The sequence below is a fragment of the Gopherus flavomarginatus genome, chromosome 9 (genome assembly GCF_025201925.1).
Source record: "Gopherus flavomarginatus isolate rGopFla2 chromosome 9, rGopFla2.mat.asm, whole genome shotgun sequence".
In the NCBI taxonomy this organism is placed as follows: Eukaryota; Metazoa; Chordata; order Testudines; family Testudinidae; genus Gopherus; species Gopherus flavomarginatus.
The window spans coordinates 6,815,228-6,829,386 of NC_066625.1; positions in this window are offsets into that span (position 1 = coordinate 6,815,228).

Below are 14,159 nucleotides of genomic sequence, written 5' to 3' on the forward strand. Positions count from 1 at the left end.
ATGAACATAGATAGTGCCTCTGCAGAGGTGGGGATGGAGAACTATCCCCAAACCACAGATGTGGTTACCTAGGGAGCACCAGATTCATCCCTGCACTGGCGTCTGGTTCATTCAGGGGCTTCAGTGCCTCTTATGGGGCAAAATAGCCAGGATGCAGGTTTGCCCTAGACTCAAACTCCTCCCAGCCCCCCGATCCTCCCCAACTCCTTCGCTGGCCCACCCTCAAATGCCCCTGTGCTCAGGGCTCCTGTGGAGACAGCACTGGGCAATGATGAAAAGGCCCAGGGAGGTTCGGCAATTTGCCCACACAGTCAATCTGTGGTGCCAGGCCCTTGCAGAAGTGAGCCAGGGCAGGATTGTGATCAATTCACAGGGGGCTCTGTACTGGACACAGACAGACCACTTGGCTCTCCTGTGGTATGGAGAAAACGCTGCTAGAGACACAGACTGGAGCATAACCCATCTGATCCCTAGTCCAGCTGCCAGACTTCACAGCCTGCTCCTGATACTCAGTGGAGTTTCAAAGTGGTTTGGGGACCCATAAGGAGAGATGCTGGCCAGTTATTAGTATCAGTGGGTGTGTCCCAGAAGCGCTTTGGGTATGTCTACACTGCAGCTGGGAGGGAGTGTCTCAGACCTGGTAGACAGACTCACGCTAACGGGGCTTGAGCTGGCGAGCTAAAAACCAGCCGTGTGGATGTTCCAGCTCTCAAGCCTGCTCCAGCTCAAGCCAGAACATCCATGCTGCTATTTTCAGTACACTAGCTCAAGCCAATGTCTTTAACAATCACTTCTGCTTTACGAATCAGCCCCTTTCCGTTACGATGACCATCTACCACGAATTAAAGGCAGATCTGGGAGCCCTCACTGTTGGTGATTCTGCTAACTTAACCACTTTGCAGCAAGAGCAAATTCTTTCATCAACAGGACATTTCCTTCCATCCTAGTACAGCGTGTGCATGAGCAAAATATAGAAACTCGTCACTGTGCTAAGCACAAAACAGTATTTTCTGAAGGCTTGGCCTCCGTCGATCAGTCAAATATTCCAGCGGTGGTACGTTTTGCTAGCTCCTAAAGCCAAATGTTGTGTGAAAGTTCTTCAGATGATTCACCATTCCAAGCAGCTGATTTCCATGGGGGCTTGCCAATGGGCAGGGAAAAACCCGCTTCCAGTCCCTGCAAATCCTGAGAGACAGGAATCCCTGTGCTCCCAGTTAGGGTGACCAGATGTCCTGATTTTATAGGGACAGTCCCGATATTTGGGTCTTTTTCTTATAAAGACACCTATTACCCCCCACCCCCCATCCCGATTTTTCACATTTGCTGTCTGGTCACTCTACTCCCAAGTCCCTGCAAGTCCTGAGAATGAAGGGGATCCTACTAGTGCCAGATTATTCGATGGCACTCATCTCCACTTGATGAGAACTCCACCGTCCAGCTACAAAATGGTCTCATTTGCCTAGGTTCAAATCTCTGAGATCTTGCATCAACCACCAATCCTGTTAGGGGAACAGCTACACAATCCTCTCCTACAGCGTGTGGCAGGGCCAATCAGTAACCCCCTACGGAGGCCCAGAGACAGAGTCCTTCTCTTCACTGCTAAAAAAGGGTATTTTCAGCAAGGTAACTAATATCTGTGACCTAACCTGAGGTAAAACATACTGAAGACAAGGCTCTCTAGTTTTATTGCGAGGTAAATGAGGCGAGGTCAATCCCAGGTGTGGGTCTGTGGCTGACCTTGCCTCATTTACCTCACAATAAAACTGAAGTGCCGTGTCTTCACTATGCTTTTACCTCAGGAGAGCTCACGTGCATTAGTTACCCTGAGGTGCCAGAGTGAGGCAGCGAAGACAAGGCCTTAGGTTATCACCATTCAGAACGTCTTTGCTGGGACGTGATCATGACATCTGGGTCACTGCCACATGGTGCAGCACCATCCCAGGGAGACATGTCACGGTGCACAGACATGGTGTCAACCGCCACAAATACTTCAGGACTGTTTTAAAGGCCTTGGAAGCTCTGGCTCTGGAGCTGGTGACAGCAGCTCCCATCAAAATTGGGCCTGGCCTGTGAGAATCAGGGCACATGTCTTCTCTGGATGAAAACAGGTCACGCTTTCGGAAACGCTGGACAGTAACAGAGAGGCCATGCTGCACATAACAAGGCAGCTGGTAACAACACACAGTATTGTATCTCTTTGCTTCAGCCTGTTTTATGTGCACAGTTCAGGATCTCCTAGGGCAGCAGTTCTCACACTGCGGCCTATGGACCATCAATACCTTGTAGACCCTGTCCTGGCGGGCTGCTGGATGAACCATTCTGACAATCAAGCAACAAGGAATGGGGATATTGGTCCATGAGACGGTCTCCTCCTTACAAACTGTGCTACTGAATGCCATTGGCGAACCATAAGAACATAAGAACGGCCATACTGGGTGAGATCAAAGGTCCATCCAGCCCAGTATCCCATCTACCGACAGTGGCCAATGCCAGATGCCCCAGACAGAGTGAACCTAACATGTAATGATCAAGTGATCTCACTCCTGCCATCCATCACCACCCTCTGACAAACAGAGGCTAGGGACACCATTGTCAAATCCGTCTGTCTGACAAGGTGCTTACATGGCTCTTGGCACCAAATGATGGATGACTGGGTCTCAGGGAGGGACAGGCCAAGGAGGAAGGGTCTGGAAGGTTGGTGAGGAGATATGAAAAGAAATACGTTCTTGGGGAGCGGAGAACTGTCCCCAGTGGCTGAGGGATGCGGAAGAGATGAATATTTTAGGGTGGCCCAAGAAGGTCTAACTACCGATAATGGTAGGAAATTAAGCCCAGGGGAACTTTGCCTGGAGATGAGGAGATGTTTCCTAATGGTGAAATTGATTAGACTGTGAAATAGCCTCCCTACAGTAAGGGTAAGAAACCCTGATGCTGGAGGCCATTGCAGCTGGACTGGAGAAAGCCCTGAAGGGAATAGTTCTGCATTGCTTTGGGACTAGATGAGCTCATAGCGTTTTATGTCCTGCCTCGAACCTCTATGAATCTTTGATTTTTTTATCCTTGAAATGTGATGTCTAATCTTCCCCCGGGGAGCAGAGAGGCTGCTTCCCTGCATTGATCCCTTTGTTCCAGAGCACGGTACATCGGTTTAATGGAAGGATCTGAGGTGGTAATGAACAGGCTGCCCTTGTAATTAGAATAATGACCTCAGGTCTGGTGCACACAGGCAAAAACAAACACGTGCAGGAACAGGCCCACCCAGACAGGACCAAAATCCCCAGGAAGTGGGTGTATCCATCACAGCAAGGATGGAGAATCCAGGCAGACAATAAATAGCTCTGAGTTCTGAGCTCGGAGTCCCCTTCCTGAATACGTCCCAGCTCTGCTCCTGACTCTGGGGGAATTTCACAGCCTGCCGACTGGAAAAGCAGGAACAAAGCAGTGATCGGTACTCTCAAGAATGGGGGAGAATGGGAGAGAGGGCACTGGGTATGGAGGGCGGGGAGTGGGATGACAGAGAGAGGAGAGGGGACCAGGCAGGGGGCAAGGTAGGGAGAGAGAAGGGGGTGATGGGAGAAGAGGGAACTGGGGACAAGGTTGGGAGATGATGGGGGAGCGGGGAGGAGGCTCAGAAGGCGAGTGACACTGTGATGCTTCCTGGGAATCCCCCAAGGGCCCAAAATGTCTGAGTTGCCATGGCCAGGAGGAGTCCCCCAGGGAGGCCACAGCCTCACGGAGATGGCAGTGGCCTCTCTGGTCCCGGTGTCCCCTTGAGAACCCAGCAGAGCTGTGGCTCCCATCCTTGGCCATCAGGAGAGGCCAGCGGCAATCCTGCCACGCAGGCACCTCCAAGATGGCCATTGGCAGCACCTCACCGCGTGGACAGCAATCCTTTCCAATGGGTCACTGGACTGTAGCGCCTACCCCCAGGGCGAGTCTTCAGAGCCCTCCCTCGGGCACAGGAGGGGGCATTCGAAACCAGTGCCCCCTGGTTGCAAGGTGCTGCCTCCCCCACCTTCCCAGTCCTGGCAAGGGCATCTTCCTGGCTAGCAGGCAGGCAACTGCTGGATGGAACCAGTCTGGCTCAGGTTTCCTGATTCCTTGGCCCCAAGCCCTCGAACAGCTCGAGGGCAAGTGCCTGCGTTGTATTTAGGGGTCTCTGGAAAGCAGTCGTGTCCTATCTCTTTCTATGCCCAGCAGCTGCTGTTGACACTCAGGTGCGAGCCAAGGTAAAAGGCCAGTGTCACGTATCTTCTAGTACTTCTTAAATGTTATTTCGAGTTCCCCCTCTGGCTTCTAATAGCCCCCTGGAAGCTTAGCTCTGGGATCTAATTTCCTTACAGAAATCGCTTCACTCCATTGCATGTGCGCACAGGCCGGTTATCATAGGGTTGCATTACGGGCAGAGCTGTCCCTTGGGTATGGCAAATCAGGGCAACTGCTTCAGACCGCGCACTTTGGGGGGCTTCATGGGCCAGTGCGATTGACTGGCGCAGTCAGTCCCAGAAGTGATGGATTTGTCACTTCTGTCCCGGGCCCTGCACCTCCCTAGAGATGGCCCAGACAATGGAGGGGTTGTTTTTGCAGGGTTACCTGGGACTGCCGGGCTGGGAACGCTGCTCTGTTTCTGTAGGCTTGCTCATAAATGCCGGGCTGCTGAGATGTGCGCCTTGGTGGTATTTTTAAAAGCATATTTGTTTGGAGCTGAAAACCCAAAACATCTATCAACCCCCCGGCTCCTCTCCCCCCCGCCCCCGGCCCAACAGCTTTATCCCAAGCCAGATAAGCTTGGAGCTTCACAGCGGGGGTGGCGTTCCTGTAATGCGCCGAGTTGGCGGATTCAGGAATAGAGCTCTTCATTCCCATAAGAGCCCAAGAAATCTGGGTGCAGACTGGGGCATGTTTCTGCAACTCTGCTAAGCAAGTTCTGCAAGGCAAGAGCTCCCCTGACCTCACTGACACCCACCTCCCCCTATCCAGGAGTGTCACAGACCCAAGCAGTGGCGGTTTGGGCAGCGAGGATGTTGCATCAGTTCCACCCCGGCCATGGTTGGAGACTTCTGTGTTCATCAGAGGCACAATCAGGTCTTGTGGATTCCTGAGTCCTCTGACTCCTCTGACTCACGCCCGCTTTGCAGGGGTGTTGTGGATTTACACCAGGGCCTCTGGGAACAGAATTAGGCCCTCTGAGCAATCAACCACTTTGAAATGTTCACAGATGACTCAGGAATTGAAGGTGATATGTTACGGACCCCAGATTTGCAGCATGGTCTGGGATTTGACCTGTGACTGTGCTATCCCAGGCTCCTGATGATCTCCAAGCAGGTGCAGACACAAGGACAGTGCTCCCAGATTGGCTACAGCATTATTCAGTGGAGGGGATGCACTCAGTTAAAGCAAACCCATGTCAACACCTCACACTAACCTGCTTTGGCTGAGGCCCTGCTGTCGTTTATGCCCACACGGCGGCCACGAAATAAAGCGAGTGTGGCTCTGACAGGTAAAGCAAGATGCTCCCACGTCGCACAGCAGGTTCCAGCCTGGCTTGTTCCCCAGCTTCTCCCCACACTGGCTGGATCTCCCCAAGCCACAGCAAGGGCAGCCTGTCAAGCAGGGATTCCCTTTTCGACACTAAGCCGGCGTGATCTGCCTGGGGCAGCCAGTTGCACTTACAGGGCCATCTGTGCAGCTTTGCCAGACGTTCTCCTCTGTGGTCCCTGCGGGTCATCGTGCTCTGAGAACGTGCATGCAAGTCCACAGCCTTCAGCAGCATGTAATTACTGCTAAATACCAGCTCTCCTTGTGACCAGTTCTACGTATCAGCTGGCTGCTTTCTGCACAGCGTCCTCCGGTTAGAGCACAGGGCTGGGAGTTGGGATACCCAGTTTCAAGCCCCAGCACTCACTCACCTTGTGACCTGGGACAGGATCCCCCAAGGTATTTTAGCCCTAACTCATTTTCATTCTCATGAGGTTAGGCGCCTAAATAGCCTGGAGGAGCTGGGCCTTAGCCTGCCTTTCTATGCCTCAGTTTCCCCATCTAGAAAAGAGAAGATAATACTTTTGTAAAGCACTTTGAAATCCTGGGATTAAAGAGTAGAAGATTAGTTATAATCTATTATCATGCTCTAAGGACACTGGATGAAATCTGGACCCCACCCAGGTCAATGGCAAAATCCCCGCTGATTTCAACAGGGCCAGGATTTCACTGTGCTTAAATACTAGAGGAATGGGCGCGATAGGGAACCCAGGCACAGAGAGATCTCTCATTTTCCTTCCCCTCCTCAAGGTTCTGTGACAAAGCAGCATGCTTGTACCTGTGGAGGGTCTGCCCAGGGAACCCATCAAAAATGGATGGATGGATTCAGCCCACCACCACACATTTAACCAGAGCAATTGCACTGCAGATGGCAGCAGCTGGACTTCAACTCAGTATGCAAAAAGGCGAATGATCCAATTAGCTTCTGCAATTAGCTGGGCTAACAGCCCACATGTACGCTTCAGGGGCCTGATATGTGCATAAATACGTATGGAGTTACACTGAATGCTTCTGTCGTCAGCCGTATAAGCAACCAGACCCCTCACCTCCAAAATAGCCTGCTAACTAATGACCCCTATACACCAACAGGACTGGAGCACTCACAGGGAAAAATTAGTGGGTGCTCTGCAAGCACCGGCAGCCAAGCTCCACTCCTCCCCTCCTCCTGTCCCCTGAATACACTGCGTTCCCACTCCTCCGCCTACCTCCTCGCATTTCCCGCGCAGCCACCGCTAAACAGCTGTTTGGCCGCTCCGGGGGAGGGGAGGAGTGGGAACATGACCCGCTCAGAGGAGGAGGTGGGGAAAAGGCGGGGCCGGGGCAGGGATTTGGGCAAGGAGTCAGAATAGGGGCAGGGAGGGGGCGGAGTTGGGGCAAGGACTTTGGGTAAGGTGTTGGAATGAGGGCGGGGCAGGAGCAGGGCCTCGTGGAAGGGATGGAGTCAGGGCAGGGCCAGGGGCAGGGTCGAGCACTCACCGGCGGGAGCAGAAGTCGGCGCCTTTGCTGTTACTTACACACACACACACACACACACACACACACAGACGACATCGTAGGCGGTTGGGTCAGGCCCTAGGCTATGATCTCTGGGCCCCTGTACATTTCACATTGGGTGGATGCAAACTCAGCCACTTCTCCTTCGGGCGCTAGCGGGGAGTTACCTAGTGGAAAGCGCTTCAGGAGGCCGCAGTTGGGGCATGGGGCACTGCAGCGCCATGCCAGCTCTCGGGGTCAGGAGCAGCACTGGGAGGTTCAGTATAAAGGCTTGATGCAGCCACACCAATGCCGTCTCAGAACAGAGAAGGCCCAGATTGGACTGATCTGCCTGTGACAATACAAGCTTCTGCAGCCCTGGCCGTGACCTCAATGGGATCCACACAGGTTGCCAACTTTCTGACCGAACAAAACCAAACACCCTTGCCCTGCCCCTTCCCTGAAGCCCCACTCACTCCATCCCCCGTCCCTCCATTGCTCGCTCTCCCTCACCCTCTCTCACTTGCTCATTTTCACCAGGCTGGGGAGGGTCCCTTTTTGGACACCGGGGAACCAGGCCAGGCCTGGGCTGCACCCAAACTCTCCCATCGTTCAGGACTGCTGGGATCCAGAGTCTTGGCTCAGCCAATGTAGAGAGGGGGCCCGAAAGGTCACAAAGTTTGGGGTGGCTCCAGATGAGCAGGGGGTTATCGAGTCAGACTCATCTTGAGGCTGAAAACACAGCCCAAGCCTTGCTGCTGCTCTCGGTTCAGTTTGGGATCAGCCTCAGATGCCAGTGGCTTCAGGGTCTGTCCCCAGCCAGCAGCCCCTTCACGCTCTGAGGCCACATACCCATAAGCTGTAATAAGCCAGGACCCTCAGACAGCAATCGCCTGCCCACTGCGGCATCCTCAGTTTGGTACCAGAGGAGAGATGTGACCCAGGGAGGCTTTCCACAAACAGATCTCGGTTGCACCTGAGTCTGGAGTCAGCCACATGTCACCCACCTTGATTCCACCAGCAGCACTTCCTGATGTGGGCCACTGCCTGGTCTCTTAAAGGCACAGCCCACCACTTCCAGCAAGATTCACTGTACAGGCCCAGCCAAGAGGCTGTAGCACACTTGTCTTCACCCTGCGCTGTTGTAGTACTTGCGTGAAGACACTACTGCACTCATAGGACAGCTTCTCCCGTCGGCGTAATTAATCCACCTCCCTGAGAGGCGGCCGCTATTGATGGAGAAGCTCTCCCAATGACGTAGCGCTGTCTACACAAGGGCTAGGTTGGTGTAACTACGTCGCTCGGGGTGTGGATTTTTCATAGTTGTACCCATCTAGGTCTGTAGTGTAAACCTGGCCACGGTTTTAACCCTGAAAGCGCTGGCCCTCCCCAGCTAGCCAGCCAAAGAGACACTTCGGCAGATGCATCTGAAACTCCTAGAGGGGAGACGGACAAGACGGAAGTGCCCTTGGGCTTGTGAGGATATTACCCCCGCTGAGCCGGGGTCCCTGTGTCCAAACAGCCGTTGTCTGGGGAGTTTGGATGAATGCTTCTGACTTGGGCTCGACCCAGGGTAGTTTCTGTAAAAATCAAACCCATCAGAACGGCGGAGCAGGAGCCCATCTCGTTGGGACCGTAGTAGTTAGGAATAAGTCTTGCGAAAGGAGCACCTGCATAGTGTGAACAGGACCTATGGTAAGAAATGAGTCCAAACCAGAACCCTAGCTCCACCCCCCCTTCTCCCAAACTGTGGCAAAGTTTGAGCCAAATCTAGACCCGAACGTCACAGCTTGTGCCCCAGCTCTCCCTAGATGTGAGCAGGGTCCCCCACCCCCCTCCACACACATCCACCCCCTCTCTGAGCTGCCAGCTAAATGTCAGCATTAATTGATCTGAACTTTGCTGAATGAGCCACTCCCTGGGCTGGTTGCAGGAGAGCTGAAAATATCTCTGGAGAGCTGGGGCAGGTGGGCTCTGTAACCTGCCAGCTCCTCTCTCCAGTTAGGTTCTGTCTTATTGCGCCATGGGGCAACTGCTCTCCTGCGGCACTGAGGCACTAAGTGATTCTCCCAAGGCGACACGGAGGCTCTGTGGCTGAGCAGGGAATTGAGCGCTGGCCTCCCAAGTCCCAGACCACCCCCCAGACCCTCTGTCCACTCTCAGACCCAGCAAGTCTCCCAGCAGGACAGGGTCACTCTCACTTGGCCGGGGAGCGATTGCTCAGCGTGCCCTAAGGGACAGGAACTAGGGGGAAATGCACAGAAACTGAGCCAGTCACATAGGCCAGGCTATCCATTTTTATCATGCTCCAGCATGTGAAACATCCTGCAGTCCCACAGGGATGTGACACCAGGAGGCGCACACAGAATGGCCCTGCTAATTGCTTCTCAGGCTTCCTTTCACAGCAGTTACTGTTAGCTGGACATATCCCAACATCTCTGGGAGAGAGGAAGGATGGCCTTGTGGTTAAGGTACCGGATTGGGACTCTGGGGATGCCTGTTCATTTCAATTCTCTGCCACAGAGTCCCTGTGTGACCTCGGCAAGTCACTTAGTCCCTGTGCCTCAGTTTCCCCATCTGTAAAATGGGGATAACAGCATGTCCTTTCAACCATCACTCCCTGGGTTCCAAGAAGCAATGAAGTGACTTGCCTCTTGTCACACAGTCAGAAAATGACTCCAGATCTCCTGAGCCCTTAACCAACAAACCACAAGACCAATGTACAGAGCACTGGACTGCTGGTATTGTCAATTCCTGTCTGCGTCTTGGAAATTGCTTTACTGCATTCTTCTCCCAGGCTGTAGCAATATCAGCCCATGGCTGGGAGGCAGATGAATCAGCAGATGACTCTAAAGAAGAACTACACTCGACAGCCATGACCGAGTGACGGACAAGGGGAGGCATGAGGCCTCTTCCATCTCCAGCTAGTACAAAAAAGCCAGTGGGAGGAAACAAGCTGGCTTTGGGGGAGAGGCAGAGCAAGGGTGGGGTCTCAGGGTGAGCATGGGCAGAGCCACAGCCTGGGTTGGGGAGGCTTAGCCTCCCCATCCTATTATTCCCGCCGCCCATGTCTGCCCTCCTGTGCAGCACAGGCTGTTACATTTCGCCCCCGAGACCCCTGTACGGAGCCCCTGACGGGAGTCCTCAGAAGACCACTGTCAGCAGTCACCAGCAGAGAACAGGTGAGGCTAAGGTGCCACCAGTGTTCCAGGCCCCTGCAGTGGCAGGGAATTGAGTGGGTGAGAAATTCCCGGATGGCCCCAGCCTGCGAACCGCATCCCCCGCTGCAGAGGAAGGTGGAAATCCCCAAGGAAAAAGTCCCTGGGAGTTGCTCCTTGGGCACTGGCAGGGCGAACCCACACATGACGTGTACAAGCCAATGTCTCCAGGGTCGTTGTGTCCGTGTGAAACCAGAGGCCAGGACAACGAAATGAAAACGAGGCTGGGATGTCCGGCAGCAGGAATGTACACGGCTGGGCTGACAGGGGGTACGTTTCCCGACTTTCTAGGCTTTAGGGCAGCAACGCAGGGCCACGCGAACAGAGCAACCGAGCCCGTTAAAGGGGCTCTGTCAAGATCAACATGAGAGCTCCTGCCACCCGGATCTCAATGGGAGGTTTGCCCGAGTGAGGACTGAGGCATGGCCTCAGGATTTGGTCCATCTAAAATGAAAGCTGTTGAGACTGCACAGAGTGTTCACATCCCAGGACAGGGGTGGGGATTTACCATCACCGATTGACTAGTGAGGGGCAGAAAAGTGATCAGAGCACCCAGAACACCCCACAGCCCTCTGGGGCTCACGGCCTCATTTCAGTGCAGACCCACAGGACACTCTAAGGATTGAGGGGGCCAGCTGCAAAGAGCGCGTGCGGGGTCACAGTACTGGAAGGAGCTGGAGGATTCCCGGGGTGGGAGTGTGCACTTGTGGGGTGGGCCTCAGGACTCCCTCAGGGGGACTCCCTCACTCCCCTGGGAGAGACAAGCTCTGGAAGCTGTTCCTAGGAATCTCCGTGGGAATTGTATCAACTTCATTCCTTTCCCTCTGATGCAGCCCTAGGCGTGGGGGCCACCCTCCCAAGGGGGAGAGGGGGGTTGGGATTTGTATAGCAGGCTGGGGGCGGTTGGCACCCCCGATTGAGTCTTGAGTAGAACTTTTCAGCTTTGGTCCTGTATGAGCCACCACTTTTTTCAAATGCTGGCTGCCCCCTGGTGACCAAACCAATAACTGCCACCTCCAAAAACCACCCTCCTCGGCAACTGGTCCCTGGCTCTCACTGAGCAGAGTCTGGGTATTGGGTTCTCCGCACTCCCTTGTCCAGAGCCTGCCAGAGACACAGGGCGAGGGAGTCAGGCTGCAGCAGCATTTGCCTATTTTCTTTGGCCTGGGTCAGTTTTTCCTTCTGAAATGGGACTTTGCATGTGCTGGCAGTGCCAGGGCTGCTCCCGGATGCTAGTTATAAACCTAAGTGAGAGAGAAGGGGAGCCAGGTGGGGTAATTCCCAGGCTGTTTAGTGACCTTCTGAACTGGCTAGTGCAGAGGTGGGCAAACTACAGCCCCTGTGCTGAATGTGGCCCATGGGACCATCGCGCCTGGCCCCTGAGTTCCTGGCCAGGGAGACTAGTCCCCGGCCCCTCCCTTGCTGCCCCCCCACCCCCACAGCCTCAGCTCGCTGTACTGCCAGCACTCTGGGCAGCGTGGCTGGCTCCGGCTGGACCACGGGGATGCGAGCTCCTGCCGCTCTGAGCGGCATGGTAAGGGGGCAGCGGGGGGGGGTTGGATAAGGGACAGGGGGTTCTGGGGGGCAGTCCGGGGACAGGGAGCAGAGGAATGTTGGATGGGGCAGAGGTTCGGGGGGGGCCATCAGGGGACGGGGAACAGGAGGCATTGGATAGGCGGGGTTGGATAGGCATGAGAGTCCCGAGGGGCCTGTCAGGCAGTGGGCATGTGGATAGGGGTTGGGGCAGTCGAGGGACAGGGAGCAGGGGGGATTGGATGGGGATGGGGTCCCAGGGGGGCAGTGGTCCCAGGAGAGGGAAGTCAGGAGACAAGGAGCGGGGGGATTGGATGGGTCGGGAGATCTGAGGGGTGCAGTCAGGGGGCGGGATGTGGGAGGGGGCGGATGGGGGCAGGGGCCAGGCTACTTGGGGAGGCACAGCCTTCCCTACCCGGCCCTCCATACACTTTCACGTGAGGGCCGATGTGGCCCTCGGGCCAAAGCACCCCTGGGCTAGTGTGTCTGAGTGCCACTGTTCTCTAGTGGATGGAATCAGAACTGCTCCTCTTTGTGGTGTTATTTTAATGATCTGTATTATCAGAGCAGCTGGGATCACCAGTTACAGACCAGGCCCCTGGCTGGGCTAAGGGGAGTTCATTACAGACACCACTCTTGGCAGGAGGGTTCTGCCCCTGTACAATTAGGCTGCGGTGCGTAAAGCCCTGGAAAGTTCAGTGGAAAAGCGAGCCTGAAAATGAAATGGGGTAAAACCCAAATTCTTCTGGTGGATGACTTTGAATATGCTGCCAACCTCTTAGCAGGCAAAACCACTCGGTTGAAACTGTCAGCGGTGTCCCCAACCTCGACTCTGTTGTGGAGAACTCGGGTGGCAGCGATAAGGAACTCGAAGCCGGCGCTGCGAATGGGGAATGCCTTTCGCACATCACCTGCCCCACTGAGGAGAGAAAGGAAGCGAAGGCTGTGCCTAGGGTGACCAGATGTCCTGATTTTATAGGGACAGTCCTGATTTTTGGGTCTTTTTCTTACCTAGGCTCCTATTACCCTCCTCCCACCCCCTCTCCTGATTTTTCACATTTGCTGTCTGGTCACCCTAGCTGTGCCACGCTTCGGCGGTCGGGATCCTGATCTGCACACTGAAACACGGCCCCTGGCTGTCAAGACTGGAAGGAATCGGAGACCTAAAAATCAGATGACTGGACGGCATCTACAGACTCCTGTCCCGCACAGGCATTTTACCCTATAACCCCCCAGATTTGGCTGAAGGCAGATTTGGTTCAGCAGCCTCTCTGCCTCCCAGCGAACCAACGATGCTGCACTGCAGACCAACAACCAGCAGAGGGTAGCAGCCTCCCGTGTCTCCGAGTCCCGCGTGTAGGGTGTACAGCTTGTAAACAGCCCAGCCCAGCAGTGTTCTACATGGTATCAAGCGAGCTGGATCTGGTGACAGTGTGAAAGCCCAGCCCAAGATTCAGAGCGATTGCAGGCCCCACATCCCGGGGTTCAGTCTGTCGCCTGCAATGCCCCTGGCTGCCTCAGGAAGTGGTTTCACTACAAACAAGCACATTTGCTGGATGCATCTGAGCCTGGCACCGACCTGCCGTGACCCGCTGGGGATTAGAACAACACCAGGACAGGTCCAGACCAGCCAACCCTGGCACATCCTGGCCAAGGCTGTGCAGACAACACAACCCTACAGTGCGCTGACATCATTCAGCAGCACGCTGGCTAGCCCATTAGAGCCCTAAATGCCACCCTCCGCGAGCCACATTCATGCACTGGTGTAGATCAGGCGTAAGTCTGCGGTGTTACAGGGGTGGGACAGGAAGGCCAGGCCCTAAGATAATGTGGCACTGCCAACTCCCACGGTTGTACCATGAGTCTCACAATATGTGGTGCTTTTCTCACAGCCTCCGTGGCTGGAGCTGTGAGACACCGTGAGAATCTCAGCTTTTCAAAAGTACGTTCCCAGCCTTCGGGGTTGCAGAGGGAAGCATGAAGCTGTGATCCCTCCAGGCCCTGAAGTGGAAGGCAAATGACATTCATTGTTTTTTAATATCTCATGATTTTTAAGCCAGTCTCCCGGAAGGCCCAGCAGGGGCAGGCGTGGGGGCTGAGCCAGGAAACTGCTGGCCGTGGTCGGTGTGTTCTGAGAAGCGGGACTGGGTGGCCATCCTTTGTAAACAAACAGGACTGGACCCAAGAAGAGACCTGACTCCATCTTCAATTTGTCCTCCTAAAGGAAACAACCCAGCAAGACCCCAAATATTGGCTAACCTGGGGGGCCCATAGGGCAACTCTGCACACCCCCTTCTCCTCCCAGGCTGAGCAGCTCGGCTCTGACTCTTCTACTTTCTCCTCCCCAGATAAAGAGCCGAGTATACGAGCAACCTCTGCTAACGTGACCTTCCCAGT